The sequence below is a fragment of the Macrotis lagotis genome, chromosome X (genome assembly GCF_037893015.1).
Source record: "Macrotis lagotis isolate mMagLag1 chromosome X, bilby.v1.9.chrom.fasta, whole genome shotgun sequence".
NCBI classification, from domain to species: domain Eukaryota; kingdom Metazoa; phylum Chordata; class Mammalia; order Peramelemorphia; family Peramelidae; genus Macrotis; species Macrotis lagotis.
This window is the reverse complement of record NC_133666.1, coordinates 155,536,843-155,558,799: the sequence shown is the minus strand read 5'-3', so window position 1 is coordinate 155,558,799 and position 21,957 is coordinate 155,536,843. Positions and strand designations below refer to the sequence as shown.

General features: G+C 34.0%; 1 protein-coding gene and 1 pseudogene across 1 annotated transcript in view; one reads left to right on the top strand and one right to left on the bottom strand.

The window, feature by feature from the left end:
• The window catches only part of PRDM6 (PR/SET domain 6), a 163,886-nt gene that overhangs the window by 38,089 nt on the left and 103,840 nt on the right, over window positions 1–21,957 (top strand).
• On the bottom strand, window positions 15,421–16,071 carry LOC141497905 (thymidine kinase, cytosolic pseudogene; annotated as a pseudogene).

Sequence of the window (21,957 nt, the reverse complement as noted above, 5' to 3'; positions counted from 1 at the left end):
GTTTCAGTAATGTCACCAGACAGATTTTTCTTGCCTTTCATCTAGTGGATACCAGTCTGATTTCTCTGAGAAATATTTCAAATGTGCTAAATATTACTCTTTAGGCTCTTTTGGTTCCCCATTATCCTGACAGAAGGAATGAGAGGTTTTCTTGCTTTGTCTAGGATCTGACTTCAGTTATAAAACGGCTGATAAAAGAGAAATTAAATTTTTGAGAGGTGATTCACTTGTGTAAATTCACATACTGTATATGGAGGTGAGTGGGTGGAGAGAAAGAAATTTTGAAGTCTTGAAATACTATGAAATCTTTACTTTGAAAGTAGAAGATTGTGATTATAATCTCCAAGAAAGAGAAACACCAAAAACAAATGAGCAGAGTAAGGTCAAGCAGGGAAAGTAGCATTATTTCTTCAGCATACCATAGAAAGCCAGCAATGCTAGTTAGTAACTTCTCAGAATACACAGTTGTGAAGTTGGCACAGAAATCCTCCATTGTGAACCTCTGCTTTGAACCATGCACCATAACAATTTAGTAGCAATAATGGAACACAGCGCATTTATAGTGTTGTCTGCATAGAACCTTGTGAAACATAGATTTAGCAGTTTTAAACTTTAAAAATAATAATAATAATAGCTAGCATTTATATAGTGTTTTAATGTTTGCAATGCATTTTAAAATATTTCATTTATCCTTACAACCTCCCTGAGAGATAAGTGATATTTTTATCCCCAATCTCTAGATGAGGAAACTGAGGCAAACAGAGATTAAATGACTAATTCAGTGTCACATAGTGTTTGAAGATGGATTTGCTCTCTGATCTTCCTGACTCTAGGTCCAGTACTCTGTCCACTGTGTCACCTAGCAGCCTATATGTAAACAATTGTATAGAGTATAGTTAGACAATTCAGACTATTAACATAGTCTTAACTGTCATTTTAGACTTTTAAAATGAGAAAATAAACTGTATTATTGCCAAATCTCATTTTACTTTGTGCTCTTTTGGCATAATTGGCAAGAATTGTTTGGACAATTTTGGAACATTTTTATGCAAACAATAACTCTCAGGGGTTCAATTATATTCTCTATGGGTGACTCCCAGATCTATATATTCAGTCCTTACATGCCTCTTATTCTAGACATTTCCCACTGGACATCTTATAGGTAATTTCAACTCAACATAACCGAAACAGAAGTCATTATCTTTCCTCTCCAAACCTATTCATTTCTCTAACTTTTCTATTTCTTTCAAAGATACCATGAATTTCTAGTCTCCCAATTGAAAGTTACCCTTGATCTTTCCCGTCTCTCTCTCCCTATATTCAATTACCAAATCTTATTGATTCTGTATCCACAACATCCCTTGTATTTCTCCACTCACCCAGCCATTCCTTAGTCCAAGTCCTCTCCTAGTCTATTGCAATGATGTTCTAAATGCTCTCCTATGTTATAACTCTCTCCTCTCTAATAATACAAAGTATTATTTCCAAAGAACAGTTCTTTTTTTGTACTTAGAGATTTTTATTTATTTTGAGTTTTACAATTTTTACCCTAATCTTACTTCCCTCCCCACCCCCCCCCCCACAGAAGGAAATTTGCCAGTCTTTACATTGTTTCCATGGTATACATTGATCCAAATTGAATGTGATGAGAGAGAAATCATATCCTTAAGGAAGAAACATAAAGTATAAGAGATAGCAAGATCAGACAATAAGATATCAGGTTTTTTTTTTCTAAATTAAAGGAAATAGTCCTTAGTCTTTGTTCAAACTCCACCATTGTTTCTATAGATACAGATGGTATTCCATTGCAGACAGTCCCAAATTGTCCCTGATTGTTGCACTGATGGAATGAGCAAGTCCGTCAAGGTTGAACATCACTCCCATGTTGCTGTTAGGGTGTACAGTGTTTTTCTGGTTCTGCCTATCTCACTCAGCATCAGTTCATGCAAATCCCTCCAGGCTTCCCTGAATTCCCATCCCTCCTGGTTTCCAATAGAACAACAGTGTTCCATGACATACATATACCACAGTTTGCTAAACCATTTCCCCAATTGAAGGACATTTACTTGATTTCCATTCTTTGCCACCACAAACAGGGCTGCTATGAATATTTTTGTACAAGTGATGTTTTTACCCTTTTTCATCATCTCTTCAGGGCATAGACCCAGTAGTGGTACTGCTGGATCAAAGGGTATGCACATTGTTCTCCAGAGAGGTTGGATTAGTTCACAGCTCCACCAACAATGTCACAGTGTCCCAGATTTCCCACAACCCTTCCAACAGTGATCATTGTCCTTTCTGGTCATATTGGCCAGTCTGAGAGGTGTGAGGTGGTACCTCAGAGAAGCTTTAATTTGCATTTCTCTAATAAGTAATGATTTAGAGCAATTTTTCATATGACTTTGGATTGCTTTGATCTCCTCATCTGTAAATTGTCTTTGCATATCCCTTGACCATTTGTCAATTGGGGAATGGCTTTTTAAAAAAATTTGACTCAGTTCTCTGTATATTTTAGAAATGAGTCATTTGTCAGAAGCATTAATTGTAAAGATTGTTTCCCAGTTTACTACACTTCTTTTGATCTTGGTTACAGTGGTTTTGTCTGTGCAAAAACTTTTTAATTTAATGTAATCAAAATCATCTAGTTTGTTTTTTAGTGATGTTCTCCATCTCTTCCTTGGTCAGAAACTGCTTCCCTTTCTATAGATCTGGCAGGTAAACTAGTCCTTGATCTTCTAATTTGCTTATAGTATTGTTTTTTTATGTCTAAATCCTGTATCCATTTGGATCTTTTCAAAGAACAGTTCTGATTTTACTTCTCTCTATTAGATAGAATACAAAACCCTCTCTTTTGCATTTCAAGACCTTTACAATCTGCCTCCACCCTCTTCTTACACTCTGACTCCAAGTATGTTTATTATACATTACTTCTCTTCATAGGCCTACTTGTGGTTCTTTTTATGCAGCATGGTATTTTCCTTGTTTGGGTTTCTGTACAGGTGAGTAGAGATCTGTACAGGTACTAGTTATACCTAGAAATGTGTTGTTTAGTTGTTTTTTTCAGTTGTGTTTGAATGCATTAGCTCATTTGAGGTTTTCTTGGCAAAGCTGCCAGAGTGGTATGCTATTCACTTCTACACTTCACTTTGCAGGTGGGGAACTGAGGCAAACAGGACTATGGTCACAACTGCTAAGTGTCTGAGACCTTGAACTCATGAATACCAGTCATTCTATCTACCACACCTCCTATGTACCCCGAAGCTACTCTTTCCTTATCCTGGAATGTTATAATCTCTATATCTCTCTGAAGCTTAGCTCAAGTGCTATATCTTGCCAACTCAGCTCGCTCATTTAATATTTTCTTTGTTGATAATTTATGTAAACTTATATGTATTTTGTGATAGAAGGTAAGTTTATTGAGGCAGAAGCTATTTCATTTTTTCTTTGTCTCCCAGCTCACTATTAGTAGGGTGCTTTAGATTTAGTACATACTTAAAAAATCTGTTGATTGAGGCTTAGTTCTAAATTGGTAAGATAAGAAATATAACCATATATAAATGCTAAGTTCCAAAACAAAGGCCTTTTCCTTTAACTTTGGTAAGTTGTCCAAGTATACTCTGGTTCATATCCTCTATATTTGTGACATCCCTAAATTTCTTCCCTAAAGAGAAAGAGCCCAATGACTGGTTGGCATCAAATACCACATTTCTGGTCTTCTGCAATAGCTAATCTAAACCCATTTTGACTTTGGGCAATCAAACTGCCTTAATTGTGAAGAGAATAAAGATCAAGATTAAAACTGTTTTACCCATGAAGGGAACAGACAAATCTGACAACACAAACAACCCCAAAATATTCCTCTATCTTGATAGTTTTTGATGAAGACTAGCAAATTCTGGGGTGGGGGGAAATCTGACATTTATTTATTTACTTATAAATACAATATTATTCTAAAGATTGATCTATAGATTCAACCTTGATGGACTTGTTTGTTCCATCAGTGTAGCAATCAGGGACATTTCAGACTGTCTGCAATGGAGAATACCATCTGTATCCAGATAAAGAGCCGTGGAGTTTGAACAAAGTTCAAGGACTATTCCCTTTAATTTAGGAAAAAAAACCCAGATATCTTATTGTCTGATCTTGTTATCTCTTATACTTTATGTTTCTTCCTTAAGGATATGATTTCTTTCTCATCACACTCAATTTGGATCATTGTACAACATGGAAGCAAAGTAAAGAGTGACAGATTGCTTTCTGTGGGGGAGTATGGGGAGGGAAGTAAGATTGGGGAAAAAATTGTAAAACTCAAATAAAAATCTTTAATAAAATAAAAAAAGATTGATCTATAGAAGCCCTAAAGCAAGTTATCAACTTTTGCAAAAATAATGACATTTCAGCTTCTCTTTTTTTCATTTTTTAAAGTAGCCATAAAATTGCATCCAGTTGTGTGTAAATCTAGCAATCTTTCTCCTACCCTCTCCAACACACTTACATTTTTTCACTCCAAGGATTAGGTGGCAAAAATAGATAGGTTAAAAAAATTGCTTTGAGAAAGCTTTCTTCAGAAGGTGGGTGCAATAAAATTGTAAATTTTTTGCCCAATAATTGCATTTTTCTGTTCAGCTATCCTATTGGAAAAATCAAAATCCTATTGAGCTCCCATCTTATTGCCTGTTTCAACTGCTTTTTCATGGTGAAGTCAGCTGGACTAGTTGTACTTTTTAAGTCTTGATACCCTGCTTTTTATTTGTTTTGTTGTCTCATTTAAATTGTAGTATAATAAATCAATCCAGTTTTTAATCACTTGAGCAGTAAATCTCCCAAAGAATTAAAGTTAAACAATGTTAATGGGGATTTACTTTGGATGCCATTATTTAAATATGACAAATGGCTGTGCATCAAGCTGTGGAGTACCATTTATTTATTTATGCAGACGTAATTAGGCCTTTGAAATGAAATGTAAAGGGAGCTATTTGCCAGAAATTCAAAGTCTGCTTGACAAGTCATCCTCCTCCAAGCTCATTCCTATTTGCCAGTGGTTCAAGATGAATATAATACATTGATAGTTCAAGGCAATTTCTGTCCACATTTTGAATCTTCTGTCCTAGGATTAACTACGCTCCTCCCTCTCCCTCCTATAAATTAATCCAGTGAATCAGTATTTAACATGTCAAATTCTTCTCATCCCCTTTCAGGCTACATGTGTGTATGTATATATATATATATATATATATATGTATATATATATATATATATATGTATATATATATATACATATATATATGTATACATATATATATGTATATATATATATGCATGAGAATCTCCTGCATCTCTTTTCCCAGGTGTGTGTTTCTATGAATATTTATCCTCTCAAGAAGATTCAGCAATTTCTCTCATTAACCTATTGCTTAGTCAACACTCTTCACTGCATGAAGTTATTTCCTTCCAGAAGCAGCAGCCTTGCAACCAATATTTTGAGAGGCCTTATGGTAGTAGGGTACAATGAACACTAAACTTGAATTCCTAGGACCTGAATTCAATTCCTTTTCAACTATATAACCATTGATAGATTACCTACCTTTCTGGGTTCCAGTTTCTTCATTTGTAAAAAGATAACTGAAGATACTTGATGCTTTCTATCTATGATCCAGTGATCTTCATGAATTTGATTATTAAATTTAGAACTATTTGAGTAAATCTTTTCCAATTTAGCCCTGGTCTTTTCATTAGGAATTGTTTGAAAACCTTCAATTTCAAGGGGCAGCTAGGTGGCGGAGTGGATAAAGCACCAGGCCCTGGAGTCAGAAATACCTGGGTTCAAATCTGGTCTCAGATACTTAATAAATACCTAGCTATGTGGCCTTGGGCAAGCCATTTAACCCCATTTGCCTTGCAAAAAAAAAAGAAAACCTTCAATTTCATTAAATGTTATTTTTTTTTCTCCTGAAGGATTGTACTCAGTTTTGCTTGGTAGGCGATTCTTGGTTCTAATACAAGCTCCTTTTCTTTTCAGAGTATCACATTCCAAGCCTTCTGATCTTTCAGTGTAGAAGTTGCTAAATCTTGTGTGATCCTGATTGTGACTTCATGATTTTTTTGAATTGTTTCTTTCTGGCTACTTGAAATATTTTCTCCTTGACCTGGGAGCTCCGGAATTAGTGTATGATATTCATTTTGATATCTCTTTCAGGAGGTGATTGGTGTATTTTTTTTCAAATTCTATTTTAGTCTCTGGTTCTAGGAGAGCAGAGCAGTTTTCCATAACAATATCTTGCAATATGATGTCCGGGCTCTTTTTTAATCATGGCTTTCATGAAGTTTAATAATTTTAAAATTATCGCACCTGGATCTATTTTCTAATTCAGTTGTTTTTCCAATGAGATACCTCACATTTTCTTTTATGTTTTCCTTCTTTTGAATTTATTGTTTCTTTATATCTCGTGGAATAATTAGTTTTCAGTTGCCAAATTTGAATTTTTAAGGAATTATTTTTCCAGTAAGGTTTTATATTTCCTTTTACATTTGACCAATTATAATTTCTAAAAGGGATTGTTTTACTTCAGTGAATTTTTGTACCTTTGCACCATTCTGTTCTTAAAAAATTCTTCTCTTCAGTGGATTTTTAGTGCCTCTTTTAAGTGTTTTCTTTTTTTTTTTTTTTTGCAAGGCAATGGAGTTAAGCAGCTTGCCCAAGGCCACACAGCTAGGTAATTATTAAGTGTCTGAGGCCGTATTTGAACTCAGGTACTCCTGACTCCAGGGACTGTGCTCTATTCACTGTGCCACCTAGTTGCCCTTTAAGTGTTTTTTAAAGTGTTATTTTCTTCAGTATTTTTTGTGGCTCCTTTTCCAAACTGTTGATTATTTCCAGCACCACTTTCATTTCTTTTCCCCATTTTTCCTTTGTCTCAATTATTTGATTTCTGAAGTCCTTTTTGAGCTCTTCCAGGACTTGAAACCAATTGTTTGAGGCTTTGTATGTAGCTACTTTGATCTTTTGCTAAGTTTATGTTTTGCCTTTCTCTGTCATTCTGTAACTTTCTGTGGTTAGATTTTTTGGATGCTTGTTTATTTTTAGTCTTTTTCTGCTTCTTAACTTTATGTTAGAGTTGGGCTCTCTCTCCTGGGGTAACAGGAACATTATCTCAAACTTCAGGTTTTTGTGCTGCTGAGGTCATAGTTAGTTCTGGAGTCTGTAAGATTCAGTTCTTCCAAGGTGATATGATCTAAGAAGAGGTGTGGTAAATGATTTCCTGATCTGTGTTCTGGTCTATGAGTGACCACAAGTATTCTTTTCCATCATAAAACTGACTTTTGCTAATCTTCCTCTTTGCCTGGGACTGTGGTATGTATGGACAATGTAACAGGGTCCTGTACCCAAGGCCAGCAAAGGATTTCTTTTATCTCCTTCTGAGAAGTTTTCTGATGTCTTTACTATCATCTTTGGGCCAAGATCTCTGAAGCTGTTGATGCAAGAACTGTTGCTGGTTTGCTGAGATGGGACCTGTACTGATCTGCACTCCATTCTCACCCCAAATCAACAGACTTTTCTTGGACCTTCTAAGTTATCATGGGCTGGAAAACTGTTTCATCCTTTTGTTGATTCAACTGCTCCAGAATTTGTTTTGAGGCATTATTTTAACGTTGTTTGGAGGTGAATTTGGGAGAACTCAGGCAGGTCCCTGCCTTTACTCCAACATCTTCACAAGTCTTTTATTAATAGGGTTGGAATAGATCATTTTTATGTTCCTTTTAGATCTTGATTCCATCTTTATATGACTCTTCTTTTTGTCTTTGGGCAGTTGAAGATGAGTATCCAGATGTCAGATGAAGTTGGGAATGGAACATCTGTATAGAGATGGTGATTGAATCCTGTAAAGAATAATCTAGTATAGGAGAGAGTATAGATTGGAGAGAGAGAGAAGAAAGTCTAAATATAAAACTTTGGTTAATACACTAAAAGTTTGAGAAGAGGATAAAGAACAAACAAAAGAAACAGAAGGTAAAATAGAGAGGAGAACTAGCAGAGTGTTGTTTCTTAAATAAAAGAAGGTATCCAATAGAAAGAGAAAGTCAAGAATGTCAGAAGTTGGAATGAAATCTGAAAAAAGAAATTTGAATTGGTGATTAATATGCCATTATTGACCTTTGTGAGGAGATGTCTGACAGGTTGAGGAAGAAGTCTAAGGAAGTGGGTGCATCCAATTTGAATAAGTTTTTCTAAGAACTTTATCAGTAAAAGTAAAGAGAGAGATGGAACATTAGTCAGATGGAATAGAAAGGTTAATTTGCTTTCCTCATTGCTTAATCTCCATCTGAGTATCACTCCCAATTCAACTCAATCTCCTCATAGCTACATCACCTTAGCAAGCTTTCTCTCCAAGCTTTCCACTTCATCTTTATGTTATTTCCTACCTTATTAAAATATAAGCTTCTTAAAAGTAGAGGCCTTATTTTTTCTTTCATTTCTGGACTGGACTTTCCATGCTTTCTGGTTCCTAGTAAGCACATAATAAATGCTCAATTTACTTATCTGTCTTCCACCAATTCATCTGTTTTCTATCAATTAAGCAACACTTCTGTCATTTATCTGCTATCTATCAATATTTCTAGTATCTATTTATCATCTATTACTCACCATCTGTCAATCAAATTATCTATCATCTATCAGCCTATCTCTCTATGTAAAGGAAGACTTATTTTAGAATTAGGGTGACCTTATCATGTTTGTGGGAAGATTGTGAAAGGAGGAGGTTCATGAAGATTCATGAGAGAGAAGGGATGACCATTGGAGTGAGATCCCAATGGGATCTTTGTGGAGGGATCATTCTTAGTGAGAGAGGAGTATAGAAAGCACTTCTGAGATCAGTGGAAAGGAAAAACAAATGGGCAATATTGATGAGAAGTTTTGAGAAAGGAAGGAAAGGAACTTATAAGGATTTCCATCAGAATGCCTCATTCTTCTTGGTTAAATCAGAGACTAGGCTAACTCTGAGAACTGGTGGGATGTGCTCTCTCTCTCTCTCTCTCTCTCTCTCTCTCTCTCTCTCTCTCTCTCTCCCATTTCTTATAATTCAGTAATTCTAGTTTTGAAAAGATGTCTCCTAACTAATGACAAGGTGCTAATCTGTTGTATTTTCAGAAGTTTTAAATGTTCTCTTAGCTTCAATTTCTATTTAAGATATTATTACCAAATTCAATTCCTGAAAAAAAAGCATTTCAAGGTATCTTTGTAGATGTGGTTATTGAAAAGTATGTGTAGTTTCAAAGAATGTAAAATAATATCCTTTGGGATTCATGTTTCCAACTCAAAATTTTATCAATACTTCCTTCCTTAATACTTTTGCTTTTCTTTACTAGGAAAATGAGTTCATTATTATTCAGTCAAACCAGGCTAACTTTAATTTTTCAATAGGATCACCATTAGGGTTGATTGAGAGTATTGGTATAGATATTGTATACCTAAATTTCTGGAAGGCATTTCTTGTGGATAAGATGAAGAAAAGTGGATCGTAGAATAGTTGAATAGATTTGGGACCAGTAGAATATTATTGATTTTTTTATTTTTCATTACATTTATTTATTTGTTTATTCACTTTCCCAATTACATTTAAATATGGTTTTCAACATTCATTTTTGTTAAATGTTCTCCTTCCCTCTCTTCTCTTCCCTCCTCCCCAAGACAGTAAGCAATCTGATATAGGTTATACATGCATATCATGTTACACATATTACCATATTAGTCATGTTATGAAAGAAGAGTCAGAAAAAAGGGAAATGTCATGAGAAAGAAAAAACAAAAAACAAATTTTAAAAAGTGAAAATCGTATGCCTTGGTCTACATTTAAGCTTCATTATTCTTTCTCTGGATGTGGATGGCATTTTCCATCACAAGGGAATTATGGCAGCTAGGTTGACTTGAAGGGAATTCTCCATTAGAATCTTCAGATTCAGATTAGATTCTTCTCTCCTTGGCCTTATGCTGTTTAAGTTTTTTCTGTGATTTGAACAGAGGCGTACTTGGAATATTTATTAATATTCCATAAAACTGATAGGAATAGTTTATATATCTATATCTATATCTACATATATATATATATATATATATATATATATATATATAGGAGGATATAATTAAGACCCAAAATAGATCTCAGCACACTTAAATGATGATAGAATCTAATACTCTGACATTTTTAAAGAGAAAAATGTAAAATCATATACTTTGGCTCAAAATATAAATTAAAGAAGTACAGAATGGAGAAGGGTTAGTTGGATAACAGGTTGTATAAAAAAGATTTAGTTATATTTATAGACTGGAGTGAAAGCTCATTGAGTGAAGAAACCTTTTTCACTTTTACATCATTTCTTGACCATTTAATCTCCCTTTTCTTGATATTCACTTATGGTTATCCTTTTATTAAATTGGCAACTCATACTCAGTCTCCTTTGCTGGATTTTCCTGTGGGTCCTGCCCAATAATCTTAGGTTCTGTTTTGGGTTTCTTCTCTTCTTCCTCTATATAATTTCATGTGATGATTTTATCAGCTCTCATGAATTTAATTATAATATCTTTGCTGCTGATGATAGTCTATTTATCTAGTCCCAGGCTCTCTTCTGATCTCCATCCTTGCCTCACCTTCAACTACCTATTAGATTTCTCTAACTAGTGTTCTGTAAATCTCTGAAACTCATATCTAAAACAGAACCCATTGTCTTTTCCCTCATAGGTTCTCCCCTCTTCCTAATTTCCTTATTACTGTTGAGAATGCCACTGTCCTCCCAGTCACCCAGGCTTAAAATCTATCAGTAATTCTTGACAGTTCATTATCTTTTACTGCAGTATCTAATGGGAGTTTCCAGTTTTATTATTCCCACTCCCCCTTCATATACTCTGTGATCCTGTGACACTGTCCTTGTTGTTCCTTGAACATAATCTTACTTGAATATACTTTATTTCCTGTTTGGTTTTGAAGAATTTTCACTCCCTATCCTCTATGCCTAAAACTATCTTCTCATTTCTATCTCCTAACTTCCTTCAAGACCCAGATAAAATTCTGTCTTTTATCAAAAGCATTTTCCAATATCTCTTAATTCTATTATTTCCAATATATCCTGCACATGACTGATTTGCTCATAGTTTGAAGTTCTCTCACCCATTAGATTGTGAGTTGCTTGAGGGCATGGACTATTTTTTACCTTTCTTTGAATTTTCAACATTTCTGGACCTAATAGGTATAGTAGCATGACAGTGAGTCTGGTATAGTAGGCTTAATAAATTTTTATCGCCTGACTGACTAGAAAAGTGTTTGTCACATAGTTAGTGCTGATTAAATGCTTATTGATTGATTTGTTCCAAGTTCAATATGAGTCAACAGTGTCCATTGTGGTTAAAAAAAATCTCCTTTACTTTTATGCTTCATTAATAGGGGAATAGTGTGCAGGATAAGGGTAAAAAGACCTAGGTCCAAATCCTAGCTCTGTCACAAGCCTTTGGAGTATTGGATTTTGCTAGACATGCCAAATTTTGCAAAGGTCTATATCCAAAGGAGAGTGATGAAGGCATAGAGAGAAATCTAATATTCAGAAACTAGGGACCATGTATTCCAGGATCAAGTAAAGGAACTTGTGATATTTAATGTGGAGAAGATTTGGTACTTGTCTTTGAGTCTTTCTTAAGAAGGATACAATTTATACTTGATCTCAGATACCGTTAGAATAATGGGTAAAAGTTGCAGGGAGATGGTTTTAGACCTGATAGGAATAACTTTATTAACATTGAAGATTCTCCTTAAATGGAGTGGACTGTATCAGGTAGTAGTGAGTTCCCTAATATCATCTCTTTAAATAATAGCTGGACAACCATTTTTAGAGGGATTCCTATGCAATTTGTGACCAGGTGAGATGTTCCCTCTCATCTAAGAAGTCACTTTAAGATACGATAGAGACCATAGAGTTAATACCTTATTTATTAATATTTTCAAATTATTATAACATTTAAGTTACATCTTTTAAGAAATGTGTTTCTTTTTTGTCTAAAATGTTTACTTTCCCTTTCAATTCAGATTCTATGATCTTACTGCCTCTACTATTAACTCACATTTTCAGCTATCATTTTAAAGTTTTCCAAGGACTATGTTCACAGCAACCTTATAAAGTAGTTAGAACAAACTTCTTTCACTTTTACAGATAAAAAAACTAAGGCTCAACAAGGTTATTTAATTTTTTTGAGCTTATACAACTATGAAGAGTCAGAGGAGGCAATGAAAGGCGCAGCTACTGACTTTAAGGCAAGTTTTATTTCTTCTAGGCAGTAAGATAATAAGCACCCCGGACCTGGAATCAGGAAGACCTGAGGTCAAATTCATTCTCAAATGCTCACTATCTGTGTGATCCTGGGCAAGTCACTTAACCATTATCTACTTCAGTTTCATCATTTGTAAAATGGGGATATAAGAACACCTCTCTGCAAGAGTTGTTGTGAAGATCAATTGAAAAACTTTCTAAAGCATTTTGCAAGCCTAAAAGTGTTACATAAATACTAATGATGATGATGATGGTGATTATTGTTATTTTTATTATTATTACTGTTCACAAACTATGCTGACTTCATATTAAAGGTCTCATTTATATATATGTTATAATTTATAAAGTGTTCTCCATATAACAGATTTGTTGGATAAACAGAGCAAGCAGTGTTATCCCCTTTAATACAGATGAGGAAAGTGAGATCACAGAAATTAAGCTACAGAATGACATAATAGAATAGATTATAGGAGTCAGAAAGATTTGGATTTAAATTTGATTTTCATACCTGACCCATGAGTCTCCATCTATAAAATGAGGTTGATACTAATACCAGAAGTAACCACTAAAGAGTGCTATTAGGTGATTTAAATGAGATCAAATCTGTAAAGTCCTACATAAATGCTGGTTATTATTAAGTGACCTAATTCAGGCTCATGCAGCTAGTAAATATAATGACTTGACCAGAAACCAGAGCCTTAGGCTCCAAGTCCTGTGCTCCTTTAGTACTGTGTGTCATTGTAGGACAACAGAAGGAGGAAGATCAAAATGGAATTGGGTCCATGGTAAAGTGAACTTTAACTCTTTACACTGTGCATTAGTTATTTTTGTCGTCATGAGACTTCTGGAAGGAGAACTTCATAGTTACAAAGGAACAGAGATCACCTGCTCACAGTCATCCCAGGATCAAGCTAAAGGAATGTCAGACTGTGCAATATCAGAGCTCTTGGAAAATTTCAGGATGGCAAATGAAATGAATTATGATGCCAGAGGAAGAGTGCTAGGTTCTATGCTCTCTTTCTGACTTGCCCATTCCCTGGGCTTCAGGTAATCTATAAAATGAGAGAGTTGAACCAAATGATTCTATGCTTCTTTACAGCTCTAAATCTTATGGAAACATGACTGAAACAACTGAACAACAAAAATACTGTTGCTTCCATGTGAAAAATTCATTTGACTGATCTCCAGGGTTTCCATTTTTCCTCAGGTTTTCTAGAATTACTCTTCTTTATGCTAGCAGGACTACTGAACACTCCCCTTTCCCCATTTTTTCCTCTTCTTTTTGGTCCTAAGTTTGATTGCCATAGGAACTGAGCCTTTGAAAACCAGGAAGAAAATCCAGCTATCCCAAACCTAATGTTGGGTTCACTATATTTATACAAATTGCATCTGAAACAGCATGGTGCTTGGTAATGATGCCTGGATCCAGTCACAAGACCAGGGATCTGAGTTCCTAGCTTGTCCACTTAATATCTATGTAACCTTAGGGCAAGTCACAACCTTTCTCAGGTTCACTTTCCTTATATGCAGCATAACAGGGTTGGACTAGTTGACCTTCCTAATGTCTTGCAGCTTTGAATGAATAATTTTTTTTCCTTTTTCTTCTTTTCTTAGCAAATGTTAAAACACATCTTGAAAAATCAGTTTCAACAAAGACCTGGGTAACAACTACTTTCTTAATAGAGCCAACAAAGTATATGGTTGTGAGACCAGAACTAATCATTTGAAATGTTCAGAACTATGGGATGTATATGATAAGTTATATTTATCTTGTAAAAAGTTTTATGCAATGTAGTGATTTAAAAGACCCATTCATTTCTCATTTCCATAAATATAAATTGCTTTGTCCAGTGTTGTTTAAATATTTCCTTTTTAGAAAGTTTGAAAAGCCTTAAGGATATGATTTCTCTCATCACATTCAACTTAGATCAAGTATACTATAGAAACAATGTAATGAACTAACAGACTGCCTTCTGTGGGGGATGGAGGGAGGGAAGCAAGATTGAGGGGAAAATTGTAAAATTCAAAATAAATAAATAAAATTTGAAAAAGAAAGAAAATAAAAAAGAAAGCTTGAAAAGTAATTACATATATTTAATGTATTTTATTATTATTTATTATTAGTAGTATTTTTATTATTAGCTATCCTTTCTGCATTTGTATTAGGCATTCCTTTGTGTTGTGTTAAATAATTCTCTGCTCTGATACTTAAAATTAGTGATACTAAATAATACTCTGATACTACTAAAATTAGTTATCCTAACTTTAAGAATTTCCTAACATATTTGTAATCCTCAGAAGATTTGCTTTCATCAGCAAAGGGAATTCCTGAGTGTAGGAATTTGTTTTATAAACTATCACAACCATCTTTGACTTGAGAGAGGAAGTCACAGAGTAGCTGGAGATACTTAGTGGTTCAGTGACTTACTCAAAGTCACTAAATTACTAAGTGTTAGAAGATAGAATTGAATTCAAGTGGTCCTGAGTCCAAGTCCAACACTCTATCCACTAGGACATGTGCTCTGTAGTCCTTGGAAAATAACCCATTTGAGGAGACTCTTCTTGGATTATTATTAGGATTTGACTTTACACATGCAGCATAAATAAATTCCTTCCAAAGAAGAAATTAATTATGTGGTTTAAAAAAAATTGCCAGACCAAATTTTTACATAACTCAATATTATGCTTCATTTTAAAAATTATTATTAAAATACTCATTATGTTCAGGTGTAACCACAACTTCGTTGCTGATAAGATTACTTTCAAAACTTATTTGTATTTTATTTCATAGCATTATAGATCTAGAGTGGAGAGTGATTTAGAAATCATCCAGTATAGCCCTCTAATATTTTACATAAGGAAACTTACCTTGAAAGGGAAGAACTCGCTTAATAAACTTTGTTCTTTTAAAGTATTCAACACCACAGAATGCCTTGGTTTTTTCCCATGATGATGATGTTTGTCCTTCATTCTTTTTTTTTTTTTTGAGGGATTTTTACTGGCAATGTTTATAGACCAAGCGGAAGTTGTTGGGGGCAGAGTGGCATGGATGGCAAGAGTGCTTGAATGTATTTCCCTCAACCAAGGCCAGTTCTAGGAACTACTGCCTTAGTTGTTTGAATTGCATTGTAGAATCTGTTGAGCAGCAAAAAAGTTTCTGACAGCTTCAGGTGTCCCCAGACTTCACACTCAAGGGGCAGTTCTCTTTGTTCTCTGGACCAATAGACTGTCCTGAAAACTTCTTGAAATAGCAGATTTGACACACAAAGTGATATTTGTCAGCACCACCAATCACTTCCACCTCTTTCTCCACCCCCAGTCTCTTGGTATAAGCAGCTTCCCAGAAGCACTCCATGCAAAGAGCTGTCAGTTTCACTATGCTTTCTGCCAGTGGCACCAAATTCAGAATATTCCCAAATGCCTTCCTCTGAAAGGTCCCATCCAATGCAGCTACAATCACAGTCTTCCCAGAATTTGCCATGGTCTCACTGAATTCCACAATGTCTGGAAAACACTGTCCCTCATCAATGCCAATGACAGTTACAGCCAGAGCATCCTGAGTCACATCCCGAAGTAAGCAGGCTGGAAGTGCTTGGTAGTGTTCCAGTCATGTGTGGAGAAACTTTTGCCATATCTAGTATCTTTGGCATACTTGATCACGAGGCACTTGTACTTGGCAATCTGGAATCTCCGGACTCTCTGCATGAGCTCTCTGCTTTTCCCGGAAAACATAGACCCCAAGATCACCCGGATCTGCCCTCGGATCTTGCTGGGGGAACTGGGCAGCACCGTGGGCAGGTTAATGCAGCTCGTCCTGAGTCTGGGGTGAGAAGAGGATTCTTCTGGCCAGCTTGGTTGTTTTTCCCGCCTGTCCTTCATTCTTGAAAGAGACAATGACATCAAGGAAGTGATGCCATGACATGCACGTGAATTAGATTTGAGTGAGGGGATTTTTCCTGACTCTATCCACTGTGCACTGACCCTGGAGTCAAGAGGACCTGAGTTCAAATCTTGCCTAAGACACTTGACACTTAAAAATTATGTGACCATGGGCAGATCATTTAACCCTAATTGCCTTGCATCCAGAGGCATCTCCAATTGCCCTGATTCATATCTGACCACTAGACTCAGATGACTCTGGAGAAGAAAGTGAGGTTGGTGACTTTACACAGTATTCCCTCATTTAAATCCAATTTATATGCATGTCAAGGCATTACTTCCTTGGTATCATAGTCTTCTTTGAGTATTAAAGATGGATAACAACTAAACAAGCCATTTATTGAAGTAAAACTGACAGGGTGATTTCATTGAGAAGACACTCTCTCTTTAGGGATACATATAACAATCCCACCTAGGCACTAATAAATGATTTAATGAGTTGTTAAAAAAAAAAGAAAAAGAAAGAAAAAAGAAATCACCACAAATTTCCCAATCCTTCAATGATGAAGCTTTCTTAATTAATCATATTTGAAGTTTTTCCAGCTCAGACATATCTGTCAATAATTGTGTTCTATTGTCACAGTTTTTGAAGACACAGGATCATTTCTATTTCATAAAAACGATTAGAATAAGACTTTAATAAAAGGTGGTACTTAACACATGTAGAATATATACAATTTCAACAATTCATCAATTTTAAAACCAGCTAATTCTAGTCCCTTCATTTTATTTTGGTTTATTACATTAAAAAATCTTAGAGTAATAAAGCTAGATGGACCCTTTATAGACACACTTTTAAACTTAAAGAGCTTGAATAAGCAATGCAGATTGGTGACATATGGTATCCAATAACCCATTTTAATAGAATAGATTATAATAATATAACTGGAAATTTTATTAAATCATTAACATAGAATTAATTTTATTTAAAATAAAAATTGTTGTGCAAGGAGATATAGATCAAACTAAAACTCAGTGGCAAAATTCCATACAATGGTTTTATTAAAGTTAAACATCCTTCACAAATGATGGACATAACCTCATTTGTCACCAATCCAGGATCTTCTCTTGAATCCGAGTTAGAATCTCAATCACAACAGAGAAAGAAATCATAGTAGCTTATTATATTTCCCTTAGAGGCGGTGATCCTTTTTCATAGGAATTAGAATTGCAAATACTATCCAGAAGGTACACAGCTGTCACTTTAGTGAAACTTTTGATAAATTGGTTCATGATATTTACAGAATCTATTAAAATACAACCAATCATGTGTTTGTTTATATGTTGGCAACATGATATACACCCCATAGGTCAAAGGTGATGTGAACTGCTATGGAATTCTTGTCAATGGAGCTAAAAAAAAAGAGCATGTAAATTTTATGGAATAATGGTTTGACTAAAAGTGTGGCAGAAAACTCAAGGTTCATATTTGTGTGTGTATGTTTTGAAGAGAAGGAGATAGGCTGATTTGAAACAAAAATCTGTGATGTTTATCAATGAAGAGGAGTTTCTTCTTACTTCTGTAATATGTTAGAGAATTGGCAGCTCTGATGGAAAAATAAATAGTAGAGTTAAACAGGAAGGCATTGATTTAACTACTTGGGTGGTTTATCAGATGGCACAATGAAATTTTCATTATATCTTGTCTTTTACTAAACTAGTTAAAGATTAGTATAAGAAAACTTAGGAACACTTCATTATAAATAGTTTGATTATTTAGATTTGCTTTATCCAATTACAAAGAATTTCTAATCTTTAGAAAAAATACTCTCATTTTTTTTCTCTTGTAAAACTGGAAACCTATCTGAAAAATAAATCTAGGGATTTTATATGTTTTCCCTACCATGATTTTTAGCACTGTATTTGAATTCCCAAACATCTATACTTCTTTGCAACTGTGATGTACTTGGTTTTGGATTCTGAGTTAAAAAACAAAATCCTCAAAATCACAGGGGCTGAATTGACAGCAGTAAATATCCAAACCTCAAACTTGATTAAGTTTCTAAAGCAAATCTTTATTTTTAAACATGTTTATTTTAAACATGTTTAAGCATTTAAGGGCATTAAAGAGCTAAATGCAAATCCCAATAAAACATGATAAAAATAAGGACATTTTTAAGCATTATCACTGCTTAAAATTAGTTTAACTAGAAGTTTTGGGGATAAGATAAACTTACTTTTATTATTAATAGAGCAGGAGTCCTATAGATGAATAGCAGCATCAATACATGGCTTATTTTCTTCACTTATTCAGAAAGTATGCGTTAATTTCCAAAGAAACTCAAAAAAAATCATTTACATATATTACTTAAAGCATGAGAAACAAATTGAATTTTTACACATGTTTGTTTTAACATGCCTTAAAAATATAAAACTAACTTAGGAAAAATGTTTCTAGATATAAAAATGAGAAATTGAACATATCAACTATTTAAACTATAAATGTTTAATACAAAATTGTACTCTGAATAAATTTCAAAAAATGAAGATATATGAATAATAGAATATTATGTGAAACAATATTGTGATAAATTGATTTTTTTGCAAAACAGAGAATGTAATTGATTCTACTTATTTGAATGAAACCTATGTAGAAGATAGATTAGAATATTAAGCTATTTTAATATAATATGGCTAAAGGACAAATTATTGTTTTTAAGGTTCACTGAGTGAGCCATGATGTCTAGTCTTAGGTAAAGAACAATCCTGGATGCAGTATTAAATTAAGATTTTTCAGTCAAATTGCCCCCACCCTTATCTAGCAGGAGTAAATGTTGTAGTTTAAATTTCATGCTTCTCTTGTTTGGGGCTCTCCTGAATTTCCTAATCAAGAATGTTCATTGTTTTGGTTACTTCTGTGATGTTAAATTGGATGAGATACTTTACCTTCTATTCACAGTGTTAGAATCAAATCAATAAGCTATCAATGGATATCTCCTTATGCCATTATCAAACTCATCAGTATCCTACTCTTTACAGTTAGATAAAGTTCTAAATTCCTAGGGGCAAATGCACACAGAAAACTATTTCTTAAAAATTGTATTACATACAAATTCCACAAAAGCAAGACTCACACATTTGGAAAGTAGAATCAAATGGTATGAATCTGTTTTGTAAATTTTCCCTGCCTTGGGACTTAAAATAATTATATTATTAATTCTTTGTTACCACTTCTTGTATCATGACATATTATATTTGACTAAGGTTAAGGATATGAATTAGTCTCACAGTAGAAAAAATTTTGAAATTAAGCCAAATCTCTAATCAAACACTGCTCTGCTGGGTCTTTGATTATTACAGGAGTCTCTAAGCAGTGGGTGACCTTAGCTGCATATTTCTCAGACATTCAGTTTCTAAGCTGCACAATATGTTCAAAAGTTGATTTAAGCTGAGGTAACTAGCCTTACCTCAAGGTAGGGTTAGGCATAATTTCAAATATAAGGCTGCAGTTTCAGCTTTATCTTATTCTTAAGTCCAGATTTATACCCTTTTAGACATCAATGCATTACACTTTTTAGGAATGATCTGATGAGCACTCCTTTGCATGTATTCTTTGACATGTATTATGATTTAGCATTAACTATACAGCTCTAAAAACAAGACTAATTTTATTCCTTTCTTGTCTAGACTATATTTGGACTATATTTGGCTCACTTTACCTAAGTGAGATATAGTGAGATAGAAGAGTAGTTATAATCAGCACTCTGAAACTTGATTTAAGTAGAGGTGCTCAGGAGACTAGTGAAAGTCTTATTCTTTATAAATGAACTCAACATGCATTGGACATAGAAGGGATAGGAATTAAATATTAGTAAAAATTAAATTGTATGCAGTAGGTAAAAAGACTGAACATCTTTTTTGTGAACTTTTCTAATGTGATTTTATCTTATCCATTGCTATTACCCATTTTTAAATAGAAAACAACATTGTGGACCTCTATTTTCTAAACTAGTTTAAAAAGCTTATATATTAATGTGTAAATTAAAATGAAGAAAAATGCTAAGAAAATTATTAGCTGGAGCAAACAGTGGAGTAATACTGGAATTCTAGACAAAGTAGAGTTATTTGATGATATATGAGCATATATATTTATGTGTAATATATATTCATCTGTGTATATATGCTTTGAGGTGATATGAACTACGATACTGGCCATAGTCAAATTAAATAATACTAATTACATTGTTATTATAAATCACATAATTCTATTATTACTCTAATAGCTAACATTTATAAAGCACTGTGCTAAGCATTTTGCAATGATTATCTCATTTAATACTCCTAACTAGTCTGCAAGGTAGGTTATATTATTATTCCTATTTTGTAGATAAGGAAAAAGAAGCAAATAGAGATTTAGTGACTTTCCAGATGTCATTACAAGTAAATAAGTCTCTGAGGGTGGATTTGAGTTCAGGTCTTCATCATCTCTCTCATCCAGGCTATTGTAAAAGCTTTCTATTTGGTCTCCCTGTTTCAAGTATCTCACTAATCCAGTTCATCCATCACATTACTGCTGAACTAATTTTTCTTCCTACAGTTCTAACCATGTGACTTCCCTATCCAACCTATTACAGTGACTTCCTATTGCTTATAGGACAAAATATAAGCTTCATTTTTTATCTTTTAAAAGCCCCCATACCACTTGGTTCCAACTTGTCTTTCTAAACTCATTATTATCTCTCCTAAATTCTACAAAACTGATCTTCTCTCTGGTTTTCCCAAATGACACCATCTCTCTGCCTTTATGTTAGTTGTCCCACAAGACTGAAATGCATTCTTTCCTCGGATCCTCTTTTTCTTTTAAGCATCATCCCAGGCAAAACTTTGTGAAGTCTTTCCTGATTTCCCCAAATTCCAGTGCTATCCCTCCAGATGATCTTATATTTAACTACTTTATTTATATTTGTATTCATTCATTTGATATGTCTGTGGTATATAGTTATATCTGTACTCTTTATCTTCCACATTAGAATGTAGTACCCTTAAGGATAAGGATTATTTCATTCTTTGTATTTATATTCCTACAGTGCCAGGAACACATGGGCAGGCACTTAAGAAGTTCTTGTTCCTTGATATGAATTTATGTTTATTATTACTTTTCTTTTTGAACAAATTACATGTGCTTTTGATATTTATTTAAATATGGAAAGTAAGAGTAATTATTATTAAATCTGATTTAATGAACCTCTGTGAGGGCTCAAGCTAATTAATGGACTCACGGGGGAAAAAAACAAATATGAAGCAGTGAGTTAGGTCAGGTGAACTGTGAATGTGGTTAAACCCCACAGTTTATATGCCTGCTACATCAGTATACTTCCAGACCTACTGGAAGTAAAAATTCCCTCAAACATTTTGCTTTAGATAAATCTTTTACAGTTTGATGTGGCTGTCTGTGTATTACAGGATCACCTGAACTTCTTCTGACAATGATCTTAGTAAAGACTTGAATTAAAATGCAAATTTTATTTTAAAATTGCCTTTTTTTAGTGTTAAATGTTCTAATTTTTGTATTGTCTGGCCCTTGATAAGAATGTTTTTTTTAAAGCAATGGTTAGTGACTGTTTAAAGAAAACATTTTTCTTGCTCTTCTTCCAACTTTAGAAAACCTATGCCAAACTGTGCAGGAGTTAATAACAACTCTTATAATTAGTTGCCAGGTCCTTCTAAAGGACTTGTTTTCTGAGGATTTATTTGGCTATATCAGAA